The following is an 8,883-nucleotide window of genomic DNA, read 5'->3' on the forward strand; positions in this document are numbered from 1 at the left end:
AATACTTCCAATGTATACCGTATAAATTATTTGGGGTTTTTATGACCCCAGTGTGGCTCAGTGAAACAAAAAAATTCATAGCAGTAGAAGGGTTAATTTTGTTTTCGACTAAAAACTACCTGAGTGAGCAGGAGTGAGGTGGTAGTAAAGTCAACTCTTTTGATCAACACAGTGGAGTCCGTTTCTTGTGCTCCGCCTAGCGCTGTCTTTTTAGCACTTCTTCCCGCACTCCACACGCCTCTGGTGTGGGAAGATACTCTAATAGGTGTTAAAACTGAAAGTTCTCTCCGCCACGCACTTCGCAGTTGGGTAGCGAGAATTCTCGTCAAGTTGACGCTTCCTGTGTCACTGGAACAACAGTTTCCGTCGGCCGCACGTAACGCGAGAGTACGGCCAGTGCAATTCCGGCCAAGTAGCCGACGATTCAAGTTGCTGCCAGGAACAGTAAAGGGGAGCGATCGGGCGGGGCAGGCGCCGTGAAAGTAAGGGATGGGGGAGGGGGGGGGGGGTGAGAGGAGGCGACGGAGCGCGCGCGGCCACGGACGCTCGAGGGCAGCGGCGGCGGCGTCACACTGACGGCTCCCCTCGACAGGCGACCCTGGTCGATCCGGTCGATACGGCCAGCCCACCGTCTCCACCGTGCCCCACCCACGACTCGGCCGAACAGGTCTCTTCCCCGTCTCCCGTGGCAATGGCCTGCCCGCGAACGCACATAGTATGGTGACCACTTCAAGCAGCTTAGCGCAACACCCCCGGGAACTCCTCTCGATGACTCACTGCCACCTCCCTCCATCTGATTTATTCCCCAGCACTCTCGCATCCTCGAAATCATCGCCTTGCGATGTTGTCCAAATGTCTAGAGAGTTTTTGACTGCAGATACCCCATCTAGTCAAAAGTATCTGGAAGACTTATTAGTGGTCATTAATTTGATGTGGGTCCAGACTTGGCCTTTGTCTGTTTGAACTCTGCTAGGGACATTTTCAGTAATGCGTCTGAATGTCATCATCAAGAGTCGAAACCAGAGAAGGCAGAGATGTTGGACTGTGAGGTCTGGAGTGATATCAATATTCTGACCCATCCCAAAAGTGTTCCACGGGGTTCAGGTCGGAACTCTGGGCGAGCCAGTCGGTTTCACGAATGTTATTGTCCACAAACCATTGTGTCACAGGAACTTTTATATGACAACGTGCATTGTCACGCTGATATAAGCAATCATTTTCTCTTAATTATACCTGTATTGTACGCAGCAGAGAATGCTCGACAAACTTGTCAATGTGTCACTGTGGTGCATACTGAAAATAGAAGTAACATGACTATTGTTATCTGGTAATTAAGAGGCTCTAATATTGAGGTACAGAGGCGCATAGTAACAGACAGAAACCACGGCTGGCAGCTGGACATGGGAGGCGCCGGCCTGAGCGACCAACTCAATTATTATGGCCAAGCTCCAGGGATAAAGATCTTGCCCGAAAGTTCCACAAATTTAAATAAAATTTCGTAAACACAGGACTGAATCCCAGCACCAGATAAAGATCTCAGGTCCAGAAGCTGACAGTACACGTATTTGGTGACATCTGTAGATAGTACATTTAGGTGTGACCACCAGTGTAAAGGAGGGCCAAAGTAATGATCAAGAGAGTTCTCGACCAGTATCCAAATTGAAATCGTTGTAGAGTGGAGTCCTCACCAGAAGCCTTGGGTAAGATTATTATGTACATCTCTTGTTAGGGGCAACGGCCTTGCCGCAGTGGATACACCGGTTCCCGTGAGCTCACCGAAGTTAAGCGCTGTCGGGCGTGGCCAGCACTTGGATGGGTGACCATCCAGCCGCCATGCGCTGTTGCCATTTTTCGGGGTGCACTCAGCCTCGTGATGCCAAATGAGGAGCTACTCGACCGAATAGTAGCAGCTCTGGTCAAAGAAAACCATCATAACGACCGGGAGAGCGGTGTGCTGACCACACGCCCCTCCTATCCGCATCCTCAACTGAGGATGACACGGCGGTCGATTGTCCCGATGGACCACTTGTGGCCAGAAGACGGAGTGCTCTTGTTAGGCCCGTTGTAACACTTGGGAACCTTGTAGCATATGTATCTGCTGCTACTTGTAATTCAGTAACACATTTATATCTTCAGATTCGGTGATCTTTAAGAGTTGGACCTTCGGTTTTTTCTCAATTGGTTTACGGTCGTAAGACGACTGTTAGATTGCCGATTCAACACTCATCAGATCTCAGATTCATTTTATTGAGTAATAATTTTAGTTTTGGCCTGACTAAGTAGAACTTGGAGTCCAATGTAAGTTCTTTCGGTTGTTATATTAAACTATAACACAAACCTCGATTTTATCACTTGGTCTGCACCCGTGGAATCTTTTTCTGCTCCAAATCAGTTCCAATTAAGATCAAATTTTAATTATAATGTGAGTTTTTAGCTGTCAGCTCGACGAGCTCAACTCCTCCATCAAAATTCTGTAGCCACTCGCAGAATTACAGAGGTAAGTCATTATGTCGGGTGTAAACTTACTACAGCGATGCGACAACCGTAACACTACCTCCTGAGTGGTTAACACGATGGCAGGTGGCGTTCACCAAACCCAAGACCTTCCATCGCACTGCCACATGGTATAGCGTGATTCATCACTCCAAATCACACTTTTCCGGTCATCTACTGTCCAGTGACGCTCTTTACACGACCTCAAGCGTCGCTTAACATTGAGCACAGAAATGTGTGGCCTGTGAGGAGCTGCTCGACCACTTTAACCCATTCTTGCTAACACCCTAAGCACAGAGATAATGCTGATGGCCTACTAGTAGCACTTTAGAATTCGTCCGCTGAATTCATGCGATTTTTTACAACCACCCTCTGCAATGCTCAGCTGTCTCTTTCCGTCAGTATATAGCGCCTGGCTGCTTTTGGTTCAGCTGTGGCTGTTTCTTTGCATTTTCACGTCACAATCACGTTACCAATAGTCGACTTGGGCAGCTTTAGACACATTGATATGTCCCTCACAAATGTTTTACTCAGGTAAATTGTCCTCAGGCTGCTACGGAGAAAATTGTTTTCGCAGCAGGTCCAGCCAATGTATTGTCGACCTGCGGCAGTATTGTTGGCGGCTCATTTCTACGACGAGCCAACTTCAGGACTGACTCGGGTTCTAGTAGAAGGACCGAGCAGTGGATTCTGTCTCGCAGCAGGGATGCCCGTCTCTTCATGCAGCAGACAAACTGAATACAGACTAGGAAACTGCAAAGCGAGTTTCAGAGCTCGGTTGTGCACCCTCTACAGCGGCCTTTTCCCACACTACGCCGTTCGCTGTGATCGAGCGGTTCTAGGTGCTTCAATCCGGAACCGCGCTGCTGCTACGGTCGCAGGCTCGAATCCTGCGTCGGGCATGGATGTGTGTGATGTCCTTAGGTTAGTTAGGTTTAAGTAGTTCCAAGTTCTAGGGCACTGATGACCTCAGATGTTAAGTCCCATAGTGCTCAGAGCCATTTGAACCGTTTTTTGAGAAGCCGTCCACTGCTTGTAAAAGCGGAAGCCTAACCGGTCCACGACAGTCAGTTTTACCCCTGACGAAGATGACGGAGGTAGTCATCGAAAGCTTGGGATTTTATCCAAATTTGACGCGTCAGGTAAACCGAGAACATTTTATGCTTTATCTTATGTTACCCGATACAATTAACAGTAGACTCACGTCTGTTAAAGATGGTGTTCCACGTGTTGTCCTCGCATCTGGATGCAATACTACGGGAGAATGCTGTACTTTCCACTTCTGAAATGACCCCAGACAGAAGAAGGGCTGAGGTCAAGTGATCTTGTATACCATGGCAAATGCCCTCAACGAGGTATCCATCTTGGAGCTTAATGGCGCAATAAATGCCGTTTGACAGCAGCAGCAAAATATGCCGACGCCCCTCCAAGCAATTACGAAGTCCCTCAACCATGGAGCTTGAGTGAAATTTGAATCCAGTTCGACGGTGATTAAATCGAAAAGTTTACGTTTCAAATACAGTTGCACTAATTAGGCAATTATTTCATAGGGACATCAGAAGCGGCTCGTAACAACACATTCGGCTCATTTTCTGGCCAATGTTTACAGGAACGTTTTTGCCGTGGTAGGGTGGCTTGCGTATCTCACCGACACAGGTAGCCGTACCGTAGGTACAGACACAACAGAGGAGTATTTGTGGAGAGGCCAGGTCAACCCGTGCTTCCTGGAGTGTGACAGCAGCCTTTTCAGTAGTTGCAAGGGCAACGGTCTGCGAGACTTGCTGATAAGGCCTTCCAAAACTAGCCAACATGGCTTTGCTACATTGATACTGTGAAGGGAAAACTGAAGCCGTTATTTTTCTCGAGGATGGGCAACTCTACTGTATGGCTTAATGATGACGGCGTCCTCCTGGGTGAACGTTCTGTAGGTAAAATAGATTAAAAAATTCGGGTCTCTGGGCGGGGACTACTCAGGAGGTTGTTTTCATCGGGAAAAAATTGTCACTCTACGTGTCGGGGCAAGAATATTAGATCCATTAATCGGGTAGATAGGTTAGAGAATTCGAAAAGGGAAATGAACAGGTTGAAGTTAGATAGAGTGAGAACTAGTAAAGTGCGGTGGCAGGAAGATTAGGACTTCTGATTAAGTCAGTACAGGGTTATCAACACGAAATCACAGGGCCAATACTGTAGGCCAAATAATGAATAAAAAATAGGAACGCAACAAAGCTACTGTGAACAGCATAGTGAGTGCATTATCGTATTAGGTCTACAGCTTCTCTTCCGAAGTTTTTACTTGAAGTGCGTGGCTTTGTTGTGAACAACTTACAAAAATGTGCTATTCAAAGTGTTGGCCATCACTGGCTACTACTTTCTCCCATCTTTCGGACAGCATACGAATCCCGTGGCAGAAGAGGTGGGTGTCTTTTGAGGAGATCTATGAATCGATACAATTTTGTACTTGTTCATATGACCAGAAGTGCTGGTAAGCTGGGCCCTGTGCCATTGGTGGAAAAAGATGGTAGTCAGAGGGAGCGATGTCTGGACAATACGATACGGCGGGTGGGCTAGGATTTCTCATTTCGAGGTTTCCATGTATGTTTTGACGGGTTTTCGGACATGTGTTCGAGCATTGTCATGCTGCAGAATCACGTTTTCATGTACTGTGGCCGTTTGCCTTTCAATGCTCGGTTCAAATTGATCAATTTCTTTCGGTAACGATCTCTTGTGGTTCTTTCCGTCGATTTCAGTAGTTTAGAAAACCTTCTCTCTTCCGACGCCACGCCGGTCTTTGACGTCAAAATCAGCGTTCTTGAAGCGTTGAAGCCATTCGCTGTAAGTTCGTTCACCAATAGGTACCTCACCAAAGGTCTAAACCAGCATTGTAAGAGCCTCACCAGCAGATTTCTTCATGTTAAGGCAGAAAATTAAAACTTCCCGCGAACAACGAGAATTGGGCTCGTCAGTTTACATAATCAACCGAGATTAGTTTTATAATCCAATCACAAATCGATAATATTTTGATGGCGTTGTGTTTAGAAGTGCCTTGGCTTATTGTATAACATTTAGGACCTACCACCTGCACTACGAATTACCGCTACTGTCATCTACAGCAAAACTGCTTAAGCAAAGATGGAGACGAAGCCAGTAACCACCACTGTAGTTCGACTTTATACGACAACTAGCTACGCAAATTACGAAGACACTGAAAGAATGTATGAAGAGATAAAAGAAATTATTTATATAGTTAAAGGAGATGAACATTTAATTCTGATGGGTGGCTGAAAATCGATAGTAGCGAATGGAAGATAAGAAAATCTAGTAGAAGAACGTGTACTGGAAGAAAAGAATGAAAGAGGAAGCCGCCTGGAACAATTTTTCACAGAGGATAATTTAACCACCGCTAACCCTTGGTTTACGTACCATGAAAGAAGATCGTACACGTGGAAGAGACTTGGAGACTTTAGACGGTTTCAGATTGATTATATAATAAGACAGAAACTTCGAAACCATATTTTAAACTGGAATACATTTTGAGGTCACGTGTAAACTCTGACCATAATTTACTGGTTATGAATTTCAGGCTGAAACTGAAGAAATTGCAAAAGGCTGGAAATTTAAGAGGTGGACTCTGGATACATTGAAGTTTCAGAGGAAGTATTAGGCAATGTTGGACTGAAACGGGGGAACGGAATACAATGGCAGATGAACGGGTAACTTTCAGAGATGAAATTGGGAAGGCAGCAGAGAATCACTTAGATGAAAGGAGAAGGGCTTCTAGAAATTCCTGGGCAATATAGAAAATACTGAATTTAATTGACGGAATGAGAAAATACAATAATGCAAAAAATGAACTAGATGAAAGGGAATAGAGACGTCTAAGAACAAGATTAAAAGAAAGAGCGAAACGGCTTAGCAAGAATTGCTAGCGAACAAGTGCATAGCTAGAGAAAAAACAAATGCTGCTGATAGGAAAATTAAAGAAGCCAGTGGAGATAAGAGATGCAACTGAATAAATATCAAGTACATCTACATCTACATCTACATTTATACTCCGCAAGCCACCCAACGGTGTGTGGCGAAGGGCACTTTACGTGCCACTGTCATTACCTCCATTTTCTGTTCCAGTCGCGTATGGTTCGCGGGAAGAACGACTGTCTGAAAGCCTCCGTGCGCGCTCGAATCTCTCTGATTTTACATTCGTGATCTCCTCGGGAGGTATAAGTAGGGGGAAGCAATATATTCGATACCTCATCCAGAAACACACCCTCTCGAAACCTGGCGAGCAAGCTACACCGCGATGCAGAGCGCCTCTCTTGCAGAGTCTGCCACTTGAGTTTGCTAAACATCTCCGTAACGCTATCACGGTTACCAAATAACCCTGTGACGAAACGCGCCGCTCTTCTTTGGATCTTCTCTATCTCCTCCGTCAACCCGATCTGGTACGGATCCCACACCGTTGAGCAATACTCAAGTATAGGTCGAACGAGTGTTTTGTAAGCCACCTCCTTTGTTGATGGACTACATTCTCTAAGAACTCTCCCAATGAATCTCAACCTGGTACCCGCCTTACCAACAATTAATTTTATATGATCATTTCACTTCAAATCGTTCCGCACGCATACTCCCAGATATTTTACGGAAGTAACTGCTACCAGTGTTTGTTCCTTCTTTCTATGTATTCGCAATACATTACATTTGTCTATATTAAGGGTCAGTTGCCACTCCCTGCACCAAGTGCCTATCCGCTGCAGATCTTCCTGCATTTCGCTACAATTTTCTAATGCTGCAACTTCTCTGTATACTACAGCATCATCCGCGGAAAGGCGCATGGAACTTCCGACACTATCTACTAGGTCATTTATATATATTGTGAAAAGCAATGGTCCCATAACACTCCCCTGTGGCACGCCAGAGGTTACTTTAACGTCTGTAGACGTCTCTCCATTGATAACAACATGCTGTGTTCTGTTTGCTAAAAACTCTTCAATCCAGCCACACAGCTGGTCTGATATTCCGTAGGCTCTTACTTTGTTTATCAGGCGACAGTGCGGAACTGTATCGAACGCCTTCCGGAAGTCAAGGGAAATAGCATCTACCTGGGAGCCTGTATCTAATATTTTCTGGGTCTCATGAACAAATAAAGCGAGTTGGGTCTCACACGATCGCTGTTTCCGAAATCCATGTTGATTCCTACAGAGTAGATTCTGGGTTTCCAAAAACGACATGATACTCGAGCAAAAAACATGTTCTAAAATTCTACAACAGACCGACGTCAGAGATATAGGTCTATAGTTTTGCGCATCTGCTCGACGACCCTTCTTGAAGACTGGGACTACATGTGCTCTTTTCCAATCATTTGGAACCTTCCGTTCCTCTAGAGACTTGCGGTACACGGCTGTCAGAAGGGGGGCAAGTTCTTTCGCATACTGTGTGTAGAAACGAATTGGTATCCCGTCAGGTCCAGTGGACTTTCCTCTGTTGAGTGATTCCAGTTGCTTTTCTATTCCTTGGACACTTATTTCGATGTCAGCCATTTTTTCGTTTGTGCGAGGATTTAGAGAAGGAACTGCAGTGCGGTCTTCCTCTGTGAAACAGCTTTGGAAAAAGGTGTTTAGTATTTCAGCTTTACGCGTGTCATCGTCTGTTTCAATGCCATCATCATCCCGGAGTGTCTGGATATGCTGTTTCGAGCCACTTACTGATTTAATGTAAGACCAGAACTTCCTAGGATTTTCTGTTAAGTCGGTACATAGAATTATACTTTCGAATTCACTGAACGCTTCAAGCATAGCCCTCCTTACGCTAACTTTGACATCGTTTAGGTTCTGTTTGTCTGAGAGGTTTTGGCTGCGTTTAAACTTGGAGTGAAGCTCTCTTTGCTTTCGCAGTAGCTTCCTAACTTTGTTGTTGTACCACGGTGGGTTTTTCCCGTCCCTCACAGTTTTACTCGGCACGTACCTGTCTAAAACGCATTTTACAATTACCTTAAACTTTTTCCATAAACACGCAACATTGTCAGTGTCGGAACAGAAATTTTCGTTTTGATCTGTTAGGTAGTCTGAAATCTGCCTTCTATTACTCTTGCTAAACAGATAAACCTTCCAACCTTCCTCCCTTTTTTCATATTCCTATTAACTTCCATATTCATGGATGCTGCAACGGCCTTATGATCACTGATTCCCTGTTCTGCACTTACAGAGTCGAAAAGTTCGGGTCTGTTATCAGTAGGTCCAAGATGTTATCTCCACGAGTCGGTTCTCTGTTTAGTTGCTCGAGGTAATTTTCGGATAGTGCACTCAGTATAATGTCACTCGATGCTCTGTCCCTACCACCCGTCCTAAACATCTGAGTGTCCCAGTCTATATCTGGTAAATTGAAATCTCCACC

The 8,883-nt window shown here is 45.3% G+C and overlaps 1 pseudogene; it reads left to right on the forward strand.

Moving 5' to 3' along the window:
- Window positions 1-1,730: 1,730 nt before the first annotated feature.
- Window positions 1,731-1,847, forward strand: LOC126207181 (5S ribosomal RNA; annotated as a pseudogene).
- The last annotated feature ends 7,036 nt before the right edge of the window (window positions 1,848-8,883 follow it).

Source organism: Schistocerca nitens, chromosome 1 (genome assembly GCF_023898315.1).
Source record: "Schistocerca nitens isolate TAMUIC-IGC-003100 chromosome 1, iqSchNite1.1, whole genome shotgun sequence".
NCBI lineage: Eukaryota > Metazoa > Arthropoda > Insecta > Orthoptera > Acrididae > Schistocerca > Schistocerca nitens.